The sequence below is a fragment of the Mytilus galloprovincialis genome, chromosome 9 (assembly GCF_965363235.1).
Source record: "Mytilus galloprovincialis chromosome 9, xbMytGall1.hap1.1, whole genome shotgun sequence".
Lineage (NCBI taxonomy): Eukaryota > Metazoa > Mollusca > Bivalvia > Mytilida > Mytilidae > Mytilus > Mytilus galloprovincialis.
Genome location: NC_134846.1, coordinates 5054525 through 5076374, shown reverse-complemented (window position 1 = coordinate 5076374; position 21850 = coordinate 5054525). Strand labels below are relative to the sequence as shown.

At 33.6% G+C, this 21850-nt stretch overlaps 1 long non-coding RNA gene across 2 annotated transcripts; it reads right to left on the bottom strand.

The window, feature by feature from the left end:
• Positions 1 to 770: 770 nt before the first annotated feature.
• On the bottom strand, positions 771 to 7971 carry LOC143044292 (uncharacterized). 2 transcript variants are annotated; one of them, XR_012968621.1, is made up of 3 exons: positions 7920 to 7971; positions 5033 to 5387; positions 771 to 1427 (listed from the first exon to the last, which is right to left on the bottom strand). It is a non-coding gene; the product is annotated as an uncharacterized LOC143044292 (long non-coding RNA). The 2 variants fall into 2 exon arrangements; XR_012968622.1 differs by lacking the exon at positions 7920 to 7971 and adding an exon at positions 7654 to 7777.
• Positions 7972 to 21850: the final 13879 nt, after the last annotated feature.

Here is a 21850-nt window from a genome sequence, read left to right as displayed (position 1 = left end):
GCAAAACAAATAAATTATATATTTTTAATTTATATTCTCTCCATCCCACTATAAAGTACTTTCATATTTTCTGAACTGTTTTTAATGAAAATAAGACTATTTAACAGTTTTATAGAATAAAAGGTATACATAGATGTAAAAAGTTCAGAACTGACACGAAGAGAGCACGAAATTATGATACACGTACAAGCACATGTAACACGAAAAAAAGAATGTTCATGTTGGCCAAAATATGATTTCCAATACAGTGCGGAGCAATAAGATTTTCAAAACCCTACACACAAATGGGCTTATTGTTGATGGCCGTACGGTGACCTATAGTTGTTAATGTCTCTGCCATTTTGGTCTCTTGTGGACAGTTATCTCATTGACAATCATACCACATCTTCTATTTATATATAGATCTGGCTTGTTTTAAAAATTGTATATCATTAAATTATCTCACATCATGTGCCTTCATTTGGAACGAAAGTCATTATTCGTTACGAAGTATTTGGTACTTTAGTCTTATAAAAGGATATTGATTCTGTCTTAAGTATATCGAAGATTGAGCATTAAAAAGTACAACCTCCGATTGCCAACAACACACGAAAACTATCAAATGAATTATATTAAATGTTTAAGTAAATTATAATTTTCATTTAAATCAGGGAAAAGTAATTAACTCACACGGGTTATTCTTGTATGCCTAGAAGCATATTTCATTGAAAATCGTCCGGGTTGGTGGTTGTTTTGAATGACCTATTTTTCTGAAAGAAAATAAATTCATATAGGTATATAAAGTCAGTTTATTTAACACCAATTAAAATGATAATACCCTCCCTTTTAAAAAAAAATATGATATACCCACAGGTTTATAACATTATGAAGAGTGTTATAACCAGAAACATACTCGTTTACTTGTCATACCAAATTCGACCATTTAGGTCAATTTGTCTGCATGAATGGTTTAAGTTGAATGGATAGATTCTGCGTATGTACCGAAGCTCCTGGACTTAATCCACCACGGCCAAAAGAAGGCCCCGGTTCATCTATCGGTGATGAAGGCAACACTGGCTGTCCATGCAACTTATAGAAGTCAACACTTTCCGATACATGGTTAAGATGATTTGTTGATTTAAAAACTGCATCCATGTCGCTCCAACGCTTTAAAGCAATTTTCAATCTAGTTTCAGAAGTAATTTCGTTAAATTTTGGATTTTTTACAAACTTTTCAAACGATTTCCTGCAGGCAATGGTTATAGATTCCTCAAGGAAAGATGGCAGTTGATAGAGCTCTGCTTGTAGAATGTTTGTTATTAATTGCTCAGAAGTGATTTTATCCCCAATGGCTTTGCTCTTTTCTGCAAGGAACAGATCTGCTTTTCGAAGTGTGTTGGACGTTTGATATTCATCTGCCAGAGGAATCACCGATTGAACTGTTTTATCTATAAAAAAAAAACATGATAGATTTTTTTGTAGGCTTTTGTAACTGTAATGTCGTTTGCAACGAGAAAGGTGACAACACGACGGTGTTTGGCAATATCGCGTCTACATTTCGAAAACAACACATAAATGAAGGACCTTTCGTCTGATTAGTGAACAAGCCAACCAAGTAGTGATATATTACTGAACATTTCAAATGTCACTATAATGGATTTTTTTGCGACCGTCATACAAGTCAGAAGTTTAGCTAGCTATAAAACCAGGGTTAATCCACCATTTTCTACATAAGAAAATGTCTGTTCTAAGTCATGAATACAAATTATGACAGTTGTTGTCCATTAGTTTGATGTGTTTGAGCTTTTGATTTTTCCAATTGATTGGGGACTTAAATTTCCACTTGAATTTTCCTCGGAGTTAAGTATTTTTATTATTTTACTTTATACTTGTAAAATCTATAAATATTTCCATTTTTAGATAAATACTTTCCTAAACATTTATACATATTTAAATTTTCTTGTGTAAATAGCCATAAAAACTTTGAAAAGTTGTCTAAAGATTGAAAATTATTACAATTTAGAGAAATTTCAGTAAAAAACTCATTTCTGTTATCAATATATAGTGGACATTCAGTTACAAAGTGTATCTCATCTTCAACTTTATTTAAAGTACAGGATAAACATTTTCTCAGTGTCCTATTCACATAAAGTTTGGCATATCTATCAGTCTCAATCCTTAATGGATGAGCGCTTATTCTAATTTTACAGATTGATTGTCTAAATCTAAAATCTTTTAGATCCAAATATGTTTCAAAACAAAATAGAGTTTTAAAGGAAAAATAGGTACTAGTAAGTTTACCTTGATCTGATTGTAAAACTTTATTTCTATTTTCCTTCCAGAAATGGAGATAGTTTTTATATAGCTTATCTTTGATAAATTTTGTGAGAGTAGATACTGGTTTTTAAATTACATGTTTGAATGCCCAGCTTTTTTAAAATACAGTCTATACTTGAAAACCATGTATTCACTTTGTTATTGTGAAGTTATTTACTACATAAATATGCATCATATAATAACATGTTCTTAGAATTATCGAGTCGATGATAATATTTTAACATTGCTAATATAATATAAAAATACATTGGGTATCTCCCTAGTTCAGAAGTCACAGCAAGATTACTGGATTTCTTATTTACACCTAGAACATATTTCATACATTTGATATGTGATTTTTCAGATGTATCATTTGAAAACACCTTTTCTAAAATATATTGATAATTTTTCTTACATGCAGCTGAGTTTACAGAAAACATACCCCAGACTTCACATCCATAGGTTAAAATTGGTCATATAAATGGAGTAAAGTTGAAACACTAGGCCGTTTTGACGATGACATACATTGTTGTAATTTAAAACATGCTTTCATAGACTTTTTGTACAGTTCATCTTTACATTGAAAAAAATTTCCACTGGGTATAAAAGTGATGCCCAAATATTTATAATTATATGTACAACCAATAGCTTTTTCACCTAGGTAAAAAGGGAGATTAAAATGTCTCCCTGTTTTATTAAAAATCATAACTTTTGTCTAGTTGTCATTTACATTTAAACACCATTTAGAACAGTAATTGTTAAGCATGGTTAACCTCTCTTGCAATCCCTCTGGTGAATCTGAGAGAATAACAATGTCATCAGCATACATTAAACAATCAACCCTTTGGTTATTAACATTGACATGGTTAGCTCAAGAAGAAAAGACATCAGGGAGATCATTAATAAAAAATTTGAATAAATTGGGTTTTAAAACATCCCCTTGTCTCACTCCAATAAATGATCTAAATAAAGGAGTTGATTGGTTGTCTATTTTGACACATAGCTTACTTTTATTATACATAATATCTTTAACTATAGCATATGTTGTGTTGGAGTAGTTAAAGTTGTATACCTGTATGAATAACAGAGTCGAAAGCTATATGGTATACGGTTTTGTCATTGATGAAGGCATTAGGTTGCCTATAGTTGCTTACATGGACTTTAATTGTACTTCGCGTTGGTGGATAGTTGTCTCATTGGTAATCATACGGTTCATTACCACATCTCCTTATTGCATATACCTGAATAATCTAGTCGTAATATTCCACTGACCAACGACTAGTTCATTAACCTCGTTATTAGGAGAGATCAATTATGTTGAGGGACTGAACTAGTCGGGATGTTTTTTATATAGTTTCCGAACTAAAGTCCACGTCAGTAATAAAAATAAAACTGGGATCCTGTAAACATGCAATTTTTGTTTTGCTTTTTTTAGACGCATTTGCTGTAATTAATGGATTAAAATTACTTAGGTATATATTCCACATGGAGGTACTCCGACTTACAGGAGGATTATACACCGAAGAAGAACCCGAGCGCCATCTGTCGTCATAATGATCGTTAGCATAATACAACCATGACATTTAACACTTTGACATAGACATCATTATCATCATCACACAGTCACGTCTCAGTCATTACAGCTGAACGGACGTGCTGGGCCAGCTCTCCTTTACCCGCTATCTTCGATGAGGGTTTACAGTTAGATATCAACGACTTACTACTTAAGATGACAGAAACCAATCCATGCCGTACAGATAGACGTAGTAGTTGGCGTACCTGCGTTAACATGCACTCCAAAACCATTGTATTATGGGGAGTGTTATGCCGATTAACGTCCGAAGGCTGTATCCTAGGCTGTTGGGTGATACTACCTTCATTTCACTGCCTCACGGCTTTGGTCCTGATAACGCTTCCTGTCATCTTTAGAACTACGTCCGAGATCATCTAACAGTACTCCATCATCGAGGCTAGCGGGCTGCCAAGCTGACCAAACTGGCCCTGATAGCAGCCGTTGTGAAGAAGTAAAATCCAAAATAGTAAACAAACCAAAATCAACTCACCAAAACCAAGATGGCGGCCTCCATTCGGCGTCCTTACTACTTGTTCCTGACCCACGGCAGAAATTATTCAAACGCTCACCAATCGCCTTCGGGCACCGAGCCGACCGTGCGAGGGCTGTATAGCCAGTCAAGGTCGTTAAACACCACCACATATATATACACTTTGACATTTCACACATCGACAAGTCACGAATCGACAAGTCACATGTTACAAGTTACAAAACATCAATATACAAAAAGACAATTTACCAATAAAGAATTTTGAAATCTACAAGTTACAAATTGACAATAATGAAGAGTGTTGAATTTTGATACAAAGATACAAGTTACAAATCGACAATTTACGAATGAAGCATTATGAAATTGCACAGTTACAAGTAACAAACTGACAATTTACCGATTACGAATGTTGAAACTACAAAGGTGCAAGTTACAAATTGACAATTTACGAATTAAGTATTATGAATTTCACAGTAACAAGTTACAAATTAACAATTTAAGAATTAACAATTTAGAAATGACACAGTTACAAGTTACGAATTAAGAATTTTGACCCCGTTGGCTTTCCATAAATGACTACCCACCCTTCCCTTTTTGTGATATTTAAACGTAAGAATAATAATGCACAGCATTGGTGAACATCACAATACAGTCTATGAGAGAAAGATAAATACCTGTGAATTTTTCATCAATTCCTGGTAAAGTGCACCTTAGAAAGTCAACAAAACTGTTCACGTCTTTTCCTTCCAATTCTATTTCCTGTTTATCCTTTTCTTTAAAGTCTGACGTAAACATTTTCTCAAATACTGGTGACTCGGCCATCAGCTGTTCTTTGTTCACGTTCAGTTTTATATTCTCGATTTTAATTATTAAATCGTGCTGAGAAAAAAGAGACAAACGCTTTTTGCTCTCAATCTCATCAGTACAATCAGCATGCCTATCCACAGATGCCGCTGGGGTTTCCCCAAAAACCGTTGGGACTCCAACAGCTGACCCAAACGTAAAACTCGTAGGCGTAGCACCAAACATCTGAAATGACAATAATGGATTGTCATACGAAGTGGTGTGTAAACAGATGTTTTATATTCAAAGTGAACGAACTTAAAGTTTTTTCGACACTGGATATGAACGATTTAAAATTTTACTCTGAAATTCATGTTTGTTTTTTGAAATAATTTTATTGAATATATCATCCTTTCCACTCATCCTTTCGTGAAAAAAAAATTATTCTTTGAAACAATACCACTTCTCCTTTCTTTTACCTTTAATGCATGTTGTTCAATAATAAACATATATTTTGAAGAGCATTTGTGTACTTGCATAATCGGAAATTTATAGAAAAAAAATCAAAAGGGAGCTAATGTCAATAGATTAAAAGTTTCATGAACATTTGCGAAATCGTTTCGATTTTTGTCCGACATGTTGATAACGACAATCGAACGGACGGATGGTCTGACTTCCGTATAACTTAACTCGTCTCATAAACGGGCGGATAAAGAGACACTTGTCATCTTATTATTTTGTGCTTGTAGTAGTACAAACACAGTTGATTCCTTTTTCTTTTTAGTACAAACTGAAAGATGAAGTCCAACTTATTGTTATAAAAAAAGAAGGCCAACTTAGAAATAAATATCATGATTAAGAAACAAATTCTCAATAAAAAAATGATTCAGATTGGACAGTAAGGAAGTCTGTCTTACTTCTTAGCGACATCTTTCTTTATTAACAGTTATTATATTTAGGATTTGAAACATACTCCTTAAAACTTCTCACAAAGACTGATAAGATCGATTTATTGATTGGTTGGTAGTTAACGCAAAAGATGGACGAACGATACGAGAGGGACAGTCACACTCATCGATTGAAAATAAACTGACAACACCATGGCTAAAAATAAAAAGACAGACAGACAAATATAGTACAGAAGATACAACATAGAAAACTAAAGACTAAGCAACACGAACCCCACAAAAAAAATCCGGGGATGGTCTCAGGTGCTCCGGAAGGGTAAGCAGATCCTGCTCCACATGTTGCACCCAACATGTTTCTTATGTTATTACAAATCTGGTAAATAGTCTAATTCGGTAGGTCACATTCAGTACTACTGTGCTATTTCAAAGCGGTCAGTTTTTAATCTTAGGCAGCCGGTATGCCGGAAAAGATCCACCGACCTTTGTGCATTGGAAACATTACAAGATTAGAGTCGTATGCACTCCGCACCTCAAAATCTTTTTTTTACCAAATTTTGGTCTCAAAGCAAAAACTAAATAGTTTTAGGGACAACATCAAAAGCCCAATATGTAGGATACCGTAAAAATGTAATTCGCATAGTAAAGTATGAGGCTGCTGTATTTTTTATTTCGTGTTTTTGGTATTTCGGCTTGCAGGATTTTAATCTTTTATACCTGTAAATTATGTGTTTTTTTTTCAAATTAAGGTAAGAGGGGGCTGATTATCAGTAATATAACTATGTCATGTAATTTTCCTCCTGTAATTGATATGTTTCCCTCGGTTTTAGTTCGTAACCGGATTTTTTTTCTCTCATTCGATTTATGTCTTTCGAACAGCGGTATACTAACTACTATTGCCTATATTTATAACACATTTCAACTACAAATTGATGTACATAATGTAGCTCCTAACTTGCATACAATTTAAAAACCCATTGATGGCCTTCGGCTGTTGTCTGCTCTATGGTCGGGTTGTTGTCGCTTTGACACATTCCCCATTTCCTTTCTCAATTTTATTAAGATTAGCTAAAAAGTCTTAAATAAAATAATACTCATGATCAGGTATGTATAAAACAAAACTACTAAATTTCAAAAGGAATTAAATAAATTAAGGAACACTAAGAAAAAATAGAAGGGCAAGCAATGAACAAAGGACAAACCCGGGCACAGATAAAACACAAAACGACAAACCATATTAAGACAAATAACACTGAAAATTTGAAATAAATAAGAAACCTATATCCCGAAAAAAAAACAGGGGCTACGTCCGAAGGAGAACAGAACTTACTTCTTGCAAAACACTCGCCGTGAAAACAAAATGATATGAAGACAAGCTTTTGGTTTTGAAATTTCCTACATGAGGCATTTGCCTCAATGTAGTTACGGCCCTGTAACAAAAGTGAGGTTAGTGTTCCTGAGACAATATACCTCGAATGTAATGAAACCCATTTTCAGACATTTCAAGTATATATATATATATATTATATTCAAATAATAGATTGCCTAACAATGTAATTTTAACACACTATTTAGTATGTAAATATAAGAATGTTTAAAATATTTACAAAATGATGAAAATAAACGCAATATTTCGCTAGACCAACTAGCTTTATCAAGCGTGCATCTATCCAGGTGAAATGTAGATGATAAAATGGTCGTCCCCAAAGATTCCACTAGATCATCTCTATTGCCATAGAAATTCCGGCATTGTTGACCCTCTTCATCATGAACTATAATTGTAACAAAAATGTTAATCATTTCACTTTTCATGATTTTTCTCTGTGACTACAGCTAAACATGCTAAAATTATGAAATTCAAGGACAAAATTACCTGTGTCATTTTTCTGAAAAATGTTGTTTCAGGAAGTAAAACATGAACTGTTTCCGTAAACAAGTAGAAGCTTTTTAAAACAAGCGTGACCATCATTTCTATTGAGATTACTCGAATTGGTTAGTTTGATGAATAAATAAAAATTAAGAATGATTTGTAGAGTTCTTTGAAGAATGCTTTGTTTTCTGATCTCCAACCTTATCATTTATCTACCTTTCTATATTTTACTCTAGAATTTCTAGAGTTACTTTTGATAAAGTTTCTTTAATACCATACACAGCTGGGAATCGGTAGCAATTTTGATGCAAGTTTTCGCAAAGAGAAGTAACGAGGATCATTCAGTCAAAATATCTTAATCTTCTATGAAATCAATGATATTAGAGTTATCTTTTCTTCTTTTTTGTGAAGTCAATATGGCTGAACAAAATGGATAATGTATACAGTGGCGGATCCAGGGGTAGGGTTCCGGGGGTGGACCCCCCTTTTTTTGGCCGATCAATGCATTTGAATGGGGACATATGGTTGGAAACCCAACCCCCTTTACCCTGGATTGGAACCCACCTTTTTTAAAATGGCTAGATCCGCCCTTGGTATACAAGTGGAAATAATTAGATGATAGTGTTTAGGAAGTGAATATTCAAACAGAAATAGGTACGTCATATCCTAGAAAAATATCTAACGAAAAGGACTATATTTATTGGCAAGCCTTGCATGCATGGGCTATAAACAATACATTTTTTTTGAAGCTGAGTCGCAATTCTGAACTTTTGAAATTGGAAAAATCCGTAGCTCTTTGGTCGGCAAATAGTAAAAAAAAAAAGACTCAGTCTGGAGTATCCATAAATTTGATATAATAACATATATTTTTCAAAGATATACTAATGGAAGTGATTTTTATCAAAAGAGCCAAAGTTATTGGTGCATCAAAGATCAGAAAAACTCACGTACGTTACAATTTATCACAGTTGCAAAATAAATATGAAGAACGTCTGTTCAGTAGTGGTGTTGAAATAAATGACGAAAGATTTTTTTAGGTCAACTAAAATTTAATTTCTATTGTCTCGATTAACCTTCCCTTGAGAACTTGCACGTCTGTTGCAATTATGTTTTAACTTGTTTTCTTTATGAATACTTATTAAATATTCCAAACTGGACGGATTAGCAACGTTCGAATAAACAATCAAAATGCGACGGCTTTGAACTAGTTGTCAGTAACTGCGAGTCTCATTTCTGTACTGAGTGTCATTTTGTTGTGGGGATGTAGAAGTTCCCGTCCCAATCCACACTGTGTTTTGTTATATGTTATTTATTTATAACCATCTGGTGATTAAAGTCTTTTTCTTTTTAAAAACTGATTTTAATAGTTATCATTTTTGACTGTTACAGCACTGTCCCAGGTTAGGGGAGGGTACGCACCTAAAAACGAGTGTAACCCCGCCACTTTATGTAAGTGCCTGTCCCAAGACAGGAGCCTGTAAATGTAATTCAGTGGTTGTCACTTATTGCTGTGAAACAAATTTGTTTTTCATTCCTTGTTGTACATACATTAGGCCGTTAGTTTTTTCGTTTAAATTGTTTTACGTTTGTCATTTCGGGTACCTTTTATAAATATGTTGCCGACTATACGCTTTGGACTTTGGTCCTTGTTGAAAGCCCTATGGTGACATATAGTTGTTAATTTCTGTGTCACTTGGTCTCTGGTTTAGAGTTCTCTGGTTTAGAGTTTTCTTATTTTTTTATTAACAGAGAATATGCTCCTGAGACGGCAACACAACGATAAACAGAAAGCAAGACACCAAGAGCCATGTCAAAGTTCTCTGGTGGAAACATGTCATGTAGGCAATAATACTTTTGTACATTTTAACTCTTTTACATCTATCTGAACCATTTAAAAGTTGACACTCGCCAAACCTCTCCATGAACATTTCTAAAGCGTTTTAAGTTAGAAAAAACTGTTGCTTTAAAAAAGGTAAGTACTGATCACTTACATGTATAACCTGTTTCTTTGGGTACATTAGTATGACTTTTTATATAATCATGAATTACATTTGTAAACTAAATTGATACAGAACTGATTATAGAGTACATGTAACTAATGCGAGCGTACTGCTATTCAATGTAAGTGTACTAATTGTAAGTTTATTACTTCATAACTGTTGCATAATATAACTAATGGATAGAAGATGTTATGTTATGCGTACTTCACCCATAAGCATAAATAAAGCATAATTTTTTTTATTTAAAGTCGGTTATACATATAACAATACAACATAAGCTCTGTAGAGCTTTTATCCGACATACATATAAGACAAGCACAATACATAAAACACATAAAACATGCAAAATAAATAATGTTATCAAGCACAACAATTAATTAGCACAATTAAAGCATATAAGCAAACATAAAATGCAGATAAACTAACATTCATGCAATATCAATTATAAAGCACTAAAAGTAATTCAAGCATTAAGAACACAAATAAAAAAAATATGCCAAATAATTTAAAAGCCAGAGTATACATGATAAATAAATAAACTGATCTACAGCTCATTGAGATCTGCAGGAGGAACACTGACACGAACTGCCCTCCCAATTACCAACCAAACTTTTAAACTGACCCAATGGCATTTCGTCCCTCATTTTATTTGGCAGTTCGTTCCAGAGTTTGGCTCCCGCATATCTAAATGAGTGTAGCCCATGGGTAGTTGTCCTTACCCTGGGAACATCTGCTATGTTGTTATTTCTAAAAGAGTAATTACATTTTTTAATTTCAATAAGTTCATGTAGATATAATGGACATTGTTTATTAATCACCCCAATAATGTTTAATATATGCTCGATATGATTCAAATCTGAGCTACAATCTGGACAAGGAAGATAAACCGATTTTCATTGGACCAAATGATCTTCCTCCGTCCGTGTACATTTACGCCAAACATTTTTCATTTTAAAATGAAAAATAAATTTTCAAATTGCTCTGCAAATCTTGAAGGTAGTTGGTTTGAAAAATGTAACAAAAACCTATAGAAACACTTTCGAAAAACCATTTTCTCTATGAGATTTGAAATTTGTTATTTTCATGAAATTATATTTTTGATTTAACGAAGATATTGAAACAAATAACAATAACTTTCTGTTAAAAATGATTTTATTTTGTCAAAAGTTTAAAATTATTAAAACATTTGTATTTGCTTGCTTTAGAAAACAAAACATATTTCAATCTCATTCTTAAAAGCAAATATTGAAAATACTGACCTTTAGCATTTTTCAATTTAGTTTACAATATTGACAAATGGAAAATGATCTAACGTGGAGCATTTTTCAATTTGACTTGCAATATTGAAAAAATGAAAAATGCTCAAGCGTGGAGCATTTTTCAATTTGTCTTCAAATATTGAAAAATGAAAAATGCTCCAACGTGGAGCATTTTTCAATTTGACGTTTAATATTGAAAAATGAAAAATGCTCCAATGTGTGTGTGTTGTGAACTACATGTATGTGTGGTATCAACAAATTCCGAACAAGAATGGTACACTGACAAGTACGATAATGACCACAAAGAATCATTCTTCCTTTTTATCTATATACAATGTATATAGCTGTCTTTGTAGCTACGTGTTTATATCTATCTTTCGATCTATCAATCTGTCATTCATTGTATATATCTTGCTATCTGTCAATCTATCTGACTTTTGTTTTTCTTTGTCTTTTCTTTCCGTAAGTCGTTTTTGTTCTGAAAATGGAATTACTAGGCGATGCGGAGTAGACGAAGTAGCATTGAACCATATCGTGGCTGAATGTGTCAAACATGTTAGAAAAGAAGAGAAAATATTAGAATATTAGATGTTGTCCCTGTCAGTTTCTGTACATGCTCAAGGAGCAGGGTTCGCGATTCGAAAGGGATGGGGAGGGATTGGTGTAGATGTTAAATTATTCTGATCACTGTGCTAGTATATGTTTTCAATTTTGTATTTTTCTACATTGTACAGCGTTTCCTAATTTTGAATCTGTTAAATACAAACTTGTTTTTCCCAAGCTATGATATTCACAATTTCATTCGCAGAATTTCAAATAAGCAATCATCTTATAAAAGAAAATATGAAATTAACTTGCATGCATGTATGTGTGGTAAATGTATATTTCGAAGAATGAAAGACTTCTTATATTTGCTTTTACCGAAAACAAAATGTAGCAAAGAATATATAATAATTATGTGAATAGTATTTCAACAAACATGAAACAGTTCCCCCGAGGTTCTGTATTATGTACATTCTATTATCATGTCTTTAATATGATTTTACATCTTCAATATGTGAAAGTAAAACGAGTATTATAGGACAAATATGTCGACACAAAAAAGGGGTCTCAGTCAGTGACAATCTTCTTTTGAAAAAATAACAGATCGACACAGATCGACACAAATGATCGAATTTCAAACCGTATGCATCATGTACATGGAACAAATACTTGTAATTACATTTATCAAGCAAAGGAATCAACGTGTGTGAAGCTAGAGTTGGTAAAGCATTAGCGACAGTTAACCCTCGCTACCATCATTTACGACAGCAGCAGTGGTTGATCCAGAACTTTTCATAAGGGGTGGCACTGACTGACCTTAAGGGGGTTCGGGGGTCTAAATTATTTATATAGGATTTGTCTATATTTTTCTATAAATAAACTTTATCTTATAGTTAATAGAAAAATAAGATAAAAAAGTGGGGTCACCGTTCATTTGCAGCGTTCGCGGGTCTAAATTATTTTAAATTTTGAATCTGTTAAATACAAACTTGTTTTTTTAAATTTTGAATCTGTTAAATACAAACTTGTTTTTCCCAAGCTATGATATTCACAATTTCATTCGCAGAATTTCAAATAAGCAATCATCTTATAAAAGAAAATATGAAATTAACTTGCATGCATGTATGTGTGGTAAATGTATATTTCGAAGAATGAAAGACTTCTTATATTTGCTTTTACCGAAAACAAAATGTAGCAAAACGCTGCAAATGAACGGTGACCCCACTTTTTTATCTTATTTTTCTATTAACTATAAGATAAAGTTTATTTATAGAAAAATATAGACAAATCCTATATAAATAATTTAGACCCGCGAACCCCCTTAATTTAGAAAGAAGCATACATTTTTGTAAAGATGGGTTTTTTCTGTTGAAGTAATAGGAGAAATAAAGGTAATATCGAAATAAAAAAAAGAAATTTATAACAGAAATCGCTCAAATTTTACAATAATTTAGTTTAAGTACAGCTTATATGGAAATTATATTAAAAAATATAGGTCACCGATGAGTTAAAAAAGATATTTCAATTTTAAAGCCAAAAAATGGCATTTTTCCACCAAAGGGAGATAATTTGGATCTTTTTCAATGATCTATACATTTTAAAAGTCATCTGGGGCCAACACGAAGTGATTGTTTTGAATGATTTTTGTACCATATGATAAAGTAACAACTACAAAAGGTAACAAATTAAATTTGTAATGAAAACCAAATGTTTAATTTTTTTCTGAAATTTTTATACCCTCGAGCCTTCTTAGGGGGGTCCAGTCATGCTTCGGCGATTTCCTATATAATCAACCAAATTTTCCCCACAAAAGGGTGGGGGCACCAACGGAAATACATAGTGTTTCAACTTCTGCAATGATGACAGCGTATAATGCACATGGTCGACGCTTCCACAAAGCCAAAGTTAGGGACAACATCAAAAGTTCAATGTAGGATAATAGAAAAATACTTAATTTACATAGTTTTTTCACTGATTCCTTATTCTTAACTTAATTTGTGAAATATTGATTGTAAAAAACGGACATATGTAAAATCGATTTTGGATAAACAAAACTCGCAGCAATTTCACACCCCTCCTCCTCTATCACAAACATCGAGCACGCTTGTATCTGTACTATATGTTTAGCATTTTTTATAACTTGTTTCTTTGTGTGTATACGCACGTCTAAAACGGGAAATATTATGGTACACCGTTGTCCGTCCGTCGTCCACACTTAGGACAATTTATAAAAAACGCTTCCACCAACTTTTATGGAACTTTATCGAATTGTTTATATCTATTGACGTAAGCTCCCTTTCGATTTTTATAAAATTCAAATTTTCCGTTTCCATGTTATGAATTTTTTTTCCTTAAAAAGGGGGAGTTTTCCAGTTTTCGGAGACTAATTCTAAAATGCTTCCATCAACTTAATGAGACTTTGGTAAATTGTTTAAATCTATTGACGTATGCTCTGATTTTTATAAATTTCAGATTTTACGTTTCCGTGTCATGAATTTTTATGCTTAAAAAAGGGGGGGATTTTCCAGTTTTCGGACAATCACTCATAAACACCTAAACAAAATTTTATGACAGTTTAGTGAACTGTTTACATCTGTTGACTTAAGCTACCTTTCAATTTTTTTTTAAATTTCAGATTTTACGTTTTTCTGTTATGAAAATTTATATTGAAAAAGGGGATTTTTTTCCCGTTTTTTGGACAATAACTCAAACACGCTTTTACCAACTTTTATGAAACATTTACATTTTTGGAGTTATGGAGTTTTTATTCATAAAAAATGAGGCTTTTTTTCCCAGTTTTTCGGATAATAAATCACAAATGCTTTCAGCATTTAATGATTAGACTATGGTGACTAGTTAATATTTCTATTAAACTAAGTACCCTTTTGATTTTTATATAATTTCTGATTTGATGTTGTACAGTTTTGGGGATTTTTTCTTTTGACAAAATGTCGGAAACGGTCAAGGAAATTTTGCATGACGAAATTGAAGAAATGGTGATAGACACAAAAGAGAGTATTGACAGTATAACATGGAAAGACGGAACAAGAATTGTGGAGCTTTTAAGTCTGGCACTGAATAACTGCAAAACGCTGCACGGCCCGGCCCCAGCGGAATCTGCTCAGCGTAGATAAAGAAATATTTCAAGGAATTTGGATCTATCTTACTATTCGTTGCTTAAACTGTAACATGCTGAAAAACAAAATTCGGAACAAAACGACCTGCAATAGCTAATTATGAGTATTGGTAGCTGCTTAACGTACAGCGGCAAATATTTTTTGCACATTTATGACATTCAAATGTTATTTTAATGAAACTTAAAGAAATGAGAAAACAGAACCCGTAATTAATGAGAAAAATTTAACAAAATCTATGGCGTGTAGGGTAGCCGAATCTGGTCTGGTGATGAAATCCATACACAAAAGTCATTACTACGGCGTGTTGTACAGCTGTGCAATATTTTTCATGACGCGAACAGTTATTTTCATTTATTGATAATGAATTCGAAGTAAATAGTACTATCTTGAATTCTTTTCTTGTTTAGCATTTGGCAGCCTCCAAATTTTATGGAGAATTGTCATTGTAAGGCCAAATTTAACAAACTATCAATGAAATAACAAAACCGACTGCATGTGCGAGACCCTCATTGGTGGACAAGGTCATTTAACACCTCTATTCGTAAATAGAATAATAAGTATAGAGAGTGTTTCATCCTATTCTGGACTTGAAATTGGTACATAAAAAAGCCGATTTTAATTGATATTTTAAAAACATATAATATTGTATGTGTATGAAGAAAAACTGTCAATAAAAATCCGTTAAAAAGATTTCCAAAAATATATTGGTGTCGCTTTTGGTTTGAATTTAAGCAAAATATTACCAATAGATGCAGCATTGTCACACGTTAGTTTGTTTAATTGGTTGTACATGTATTCTTTTTGTATATGAAACTTGATGTAATAGACCAAAACAAGAAAACGCCCGTTCATATGCTGTTAAAAGGGCTTGTTTTTAACGGTGTCTTTTGCTATTGTTCATCATATTTGTATTCTGTTCATTGTTTTGTACTTAATTTGAGTTTTTTTTTGGATTTGTCATGTAGGTGCCTTTCATAGCTTACTATGCGGTATGGGTTTTACTCTTTGTTGAAGGCCGTCTGATGTCCTATAGTCGTTTAGTCATTTGTCTTCTTATTTGTATAAGCATGTCCCTATTGTACATTTTTTACTTCAATGTATTGAGAGATAAAAAATGAAGTATCGGCAAATATACACTAACTGCAGACAGACAGATCAGAAAGTGTACACACGTTAAAACTCGTCGTATAGTTAGACGATCAGACAGACGAACAAAGTGTTTTCAATATAGCTCTTCTTCTAGACAAACAAGTAAGCAAATATTCATACGTATACGCCGTAAAAAAATGTTATGTAACATATCTATTGATAAAGACATCGTTCAATATCATTCTCTTATACCGGCTGCAGTACTTCCTATGAAATATTATATTACAAATTCATTTTCGGTCGATTTATGCAATAATGGCATGAGTTAAATTGCACAAAACAGCTCTTATTATAAAACAAGAAGTACTGCTCATAATTTAAATTTGAAAGATAATTATTTTTTGAGTGTAAAAAATAGTAAAATCAAAGTACGTCGGGACCTTTTAAAGTTGACGATACGGTATCGGTTTTGTCATTGTTGACGGTTATATGGTATGATCGCCTCACTTAATTTATAGTTGGTTCACATTTTGTCATGTCAATAATGTTGTCTATCATCCTACAGTACATCAAGCAATTTAGAACTAATGTCGGACGGAGATGCACCTTTATACTTCTAGAAGATCTACATCTGACAAAGCAATCTGCTAGAATCCTCCATTTATATTAAGTATCAACGCTTTGAAAAACACCTGCATAAACTTGACAGCGAACTCGTGTACCGCGGGAATGATTACACGACGTTGTTGCGATTAAAACTTAATTTAACGTAATTTAGCGCCATACGGACAGACGTCGTAAAAGAAAAGATGTATGGCTTTTATTGAAAAAACAAGCACATGGACCCCAATTGTTTTCTTTTGCAATCAATCAAGTACAGTTTAAAGAACACTCCGCCAAAATTTCAGGAAAAAAACAACGATCAAATTTTTTCTGCACTTCCGAAAAGACGCAAAAGTATGGTCAATGTTTTATTTCGGATATAGCAATCTAAATCCGGAACATGATGAGTTAGTTTAACCTTAAACTTGTTTCAGCATGTTGATGTCATGGATCAAGGGAATATTTTACAAAAACCCGGTTAAGTTATGACTTTTCGTTCAAAAGTATTGTTACTTTCTTTAAAAGTCATAATTTATTAAATTTTAGGGATTTTCTTCCAAATATACAAATTTCGAACCAAATTATCTCTAAAAGTAAGTCATGAAGGTACATTTTTCTTTGCATATTTAAAAAGTACACATTGAAATTGACCTTCTATCAAAATTTTAAGAAAAAATCAACGAGGGATCTCTACTGTATCGTATGCCCTTAAAGCATAAAGACAAGAGGAGTACCATGCGCTTACAGCGGAGCTCTTTATTTATTTATTTGAAAAGTCTTTTCAAAAGAGGGACGAAAGATACCAAAGGGACAGTAAAACTCATAAATCTAAAATAAACTGACAACGCCATGGCTAAAAATGAAGAAAACAAACAAACAAACAATAGTACACATGGCACAACATAGAAAACTAAAGAATAAACAACACGAACCCCACCAAAAACTAGGGTTAATCTCAGGTGCTTCGAAAGGGTAAGCAGATCCTACTTCACATGTGGCTAACGTCGTGTTGCCAATGTGATAACAAATACGGTAAATAGTCTAATTCGGTAGGTCACATTCATGAAAGGGAAGGGGATTGTAGTTCCGACGTAAGGAACAGATCCGATATCATTTGTGAAACGATTCAACTTTTTTTATAATATGCTTTTTATCACTGTTCAATGTTAAGGGGATGGTTGTGCACATAACACGAGTTTAATCACTAAGAGTCCTATATATGCGCCGTAAAACTAATTTTTCTCGAATGAATTGAATTGTTTTTAAATTTTTCTTTTTGGATTCTCTTATAGCTTGTTGTGCGGTAATGGTTTTCATCAATGTTGAAGACTGTACTATGAATTATACTTGTTCACTTCATCATCATTTAATGTCTGGTGGAAAAACATGTTTCTCTCGCAATCATACCACATCTTTTTTTTTATGAAATTATGAATAAAACAAAGTTTATCACTAGTATTCGTCAGTTTAGTTACAGAGCATTCCATTCACGAATTGAGTAAATGAATACATGGAGAGCGCAGCGTTATTTATTTTCATGTGCCATACATGCTATACATATATGAATTTTTATAAATGTACATTGTATCAATTGGTGATGTTTTTTGTACTTGCTACCTGGGAAACTAAGAAAAAATAAGATAGCACAGTTTCTTCGGTATTGATTATGTTTATTGATTACGTTACGACCAATAACAATAATAACAACAGTTGAAATTACTGAACAATAAGTGATATATATTTCACGATTATTAAAAAATGTATTCTGACACGATGAAAGCAGGAAACGTACGGTATCAACAATTCAAGACAATATCTAGAACCAGTTGCTCATTTTGATCAGTAGGAAAGGTAGAGAAACAAGGAGCATGTTTTATGCCCAAGTCACACTAGACCACTATTGCACCACGCTCACCGCGATCTAAAAGGTGAGGTCCCGGTACGAGCAGGATGAAAGTTTGGATTTTCATTGTTTTCACGATGCTACTACGATCCCTCTACGGGTCACGTTCTCATCACGCCTATTCTGAGTCTTCAATACGATAATCACGATTTATTACGCTAATCACGTTTTCATAATGCCCGCGTCACACTGTCCCGAATTTTACGCCGATGGCAACACGATAATGGAAATTTTCAAAATCGGGGCTGATCGTATCCAGATCGGGCTATTCTTAGTGCCATCTTTAACCATCTTTAACCATCGGCCACTTTTTCTAGCCTTCGGGGACAACTTCGGGAAGGGTTCTAAATTTTTTAACATGTTAAAAAATCCCCGAAGGTGCGCCCGATGTTGAGGGTTCGTATTGAGTTCGTATCACTATCCTCAATATCGTAATGTCACCGGGAATGCATCTTTGCACATCGTATTGCATTCGTGTTTCAATCGTTTCCATCGGGCAGTTTTGACATTACGATGTCTACACGAATGAATCACGAAGGTACCCGAATGTCTTACGATGGCAACACGACTTCGTGAAGACCTCGTAATCCCGTCGTGTTGCCATCGAATAAAAGTACGAAGGCGACAAGATGGAACTACGACGGCAATAAATCCAGCTAAATGTAAGATAATTTTCGCGCTAAAATACATTTAAAGTGCCATGCGCGATATGCACTGGTCAGTCCAATACGACAGTTAAGAAAGACGTTCACAAAACATGGAGCTCATATCATATGATTCTATGAGAACAAGAAAGGCGACAGCGTTGTTTCTATCAATTCAAATGGAACAAGAAGAGCAGCTATTACTAGCTCAGGATTTACTTTTACAAGTAAAATATTATTTTTTTGTCAATTTTTTATATCAAGTAACATAATTAAAGGTGACAAAGAATTTATAGTTTTTAATTTATATTAGACAATGTCGGAACATATTCAATTTCTTCTATTCACAACAACAACACGAAAAGACAAAAACGTTAGTTATGATAAGAGCGATATGTTCAGGCCTTTTCCATCTGGATTGTTTCATATCATTACATGCTGGGGTTCCTTTAAATAAGCGCGCCTCGTTCACCAACACTGCAGGTACACGTGTATAGGGAAACCAACTTTTTATTCATTATTCTGATTTTTTATGTATCGTCTGAGTTGTTGTCACACGAATGTTTACTCCATAACCATTTTGTTTTCTATATGTCATATTTTGCCGCCTTTGTTGCTTTCCCCACATCCTTCCTTTTGTCTATATTATTGTGATATTCTCCTGGAAAGAGCTCTTTTTGAATAAAAGGGATCAACGAACCCATTACCTTACCTTTAAGATAGATCAGTAAACATGGGCATAATTATGGGTGATTATTCAGACTAGTGCACACATTTTACAGTTCAAACAAGGCAATGCCGAGCGTGGCATCCCCTCGTATGTAACATATTGAGGACAAATATGGACACTATATTTGTATATGACACATGCAGAAAATGGTAAATTGAATATGCATATTTGATACATAAACTATTTTTTTAGAAATCAACCAAAACATTTATAGTAACTGGAAATACCTTTAATATTGTCTTTAGAACCAGCAGGTAAAAAAATGAGCAACCAATTTCCTGTGTATTATGCTATTTCAAGGAGAAAAAAACAAGTCCATCTGCATGACCTTGACCTTTGGCCTTGAACGTAAAAAATGTCAGATCATTACAAGGAGGAACAATATACCAAATGTGGTTAAAATCTTTTGAAGCATATTGGTTTTAGAGTGTCCACAAGGGTGATATTGCCTTGTATTACAACTGCCACTGTGACCTTGACCTTTGAACTTTAAAGTCAATAGCGCTTAAGATATTCTTAACGAGTAACACATTACCAAGTTTTGAGCATTTTGGTTCTAGAGTGTCGATAACAATTTTATCTACACGCAACTTACATGTAGTAGGCGAGGGGATAATAAACTAAGTTTTATAAGAATTAGACAAAAAGATCGATTACCCGCCATGCATGGCAGACTTGTACAGAAACGAAATGATGTCGAAATTCTGTTCGTATTTTTTAGACATCGTATGGCCATCGCGCCATCATCGTAATCTATCGTGTAGCCTTCGTAATCCATCGTGTAGCCTTCGTGATCCATCGTGTAGGCTACGGCTGAGATATGAAGCTTAAATACCCGTCTTCGGTTAACCTTCGTATGTCCATCTTTTGCTATCGTATACAATTTCGGCACCATCGTATAGACTTCGTTATTCATCGTACTTGCTTCGGTCACTTTTTGGTATTTTAACGAGATCGGGACCAACTTCGTACGAACTTACAATTTTAGCATTCGGGTGTCCATCGTATATAAAACGGGCATAACGACAATACATGCACGATTTATTCGATTGCAACACGATGTTAACACACTTTTTCTGCGATTATAGACCGCTCTTACATCGACCAGTCTAAGTCCTTTCCACTTTCAAAACGTAATCTGACTACGCTCTCTTCATTATCATCAACATCATATTGTATATACATACTGTTTATAAAAACTGTTCCCTTTAATTCTTCTAATTGTCATTTAAAATACGTAGAATTCTGGCAAACAACACAGGCATACCACCAAAATATACCAGAACTAGTGGGCGTGATGGTAGAGATAGAGGTAGAATCAGAGGAGCCTCTGATACGAATTCTGATCCAGTAGACATATATGCATGTCATATCAACCAATCCAACCTGAGTCACAACGCGATGCTGATCCATCGCGATCAAATGACGATATTTTATTGAACAATAGAGGAAATGATATAGATGTGTCAAGCATGGTTGTGCTTATCAAACCTTGACCAACGTTAAGTTTTTGATATTTGGTCTTTTTTTCTAACACTATATGCAATATGTAATCTTTGTTTGGTGTATGGAAATATTTAATGATGTGCATGTCAGTCTGGCAGGTTTATTTGGCCTTGACCTCATTTTCACTGTTCATTGCACAGTATTTAGTTTTTTAGTTTTGTTCTGATTTTCTTAAACTATAAGAAATAGGTTAACTTTACTTGCTGTATGGAATTGTGAGTTGTACACTTCTGCCTGCCATGGTTCAGATCCTTGACCTTAGTTTCGTGGTTCATGTGTTTAGTTTTCTCGGTTAAGTCTGTTTCTTAGAAACTATTAGCATGGGTCATTTATACTTAGTGATTTATTGTAAGGTGTACATGTATTTCTCGTTTTGTTTATATGACCTTGTCCTAATTTTCTTTGACCATGTTAAGTTTATGTGATAGTTGTAGTAAAGCTTTATATTTAGGACTATCAACATAGAGGGTGGGCAGGACCCTTTCCAGGACGTCAGGATCGGGTGTTTTTAAACTTTTGA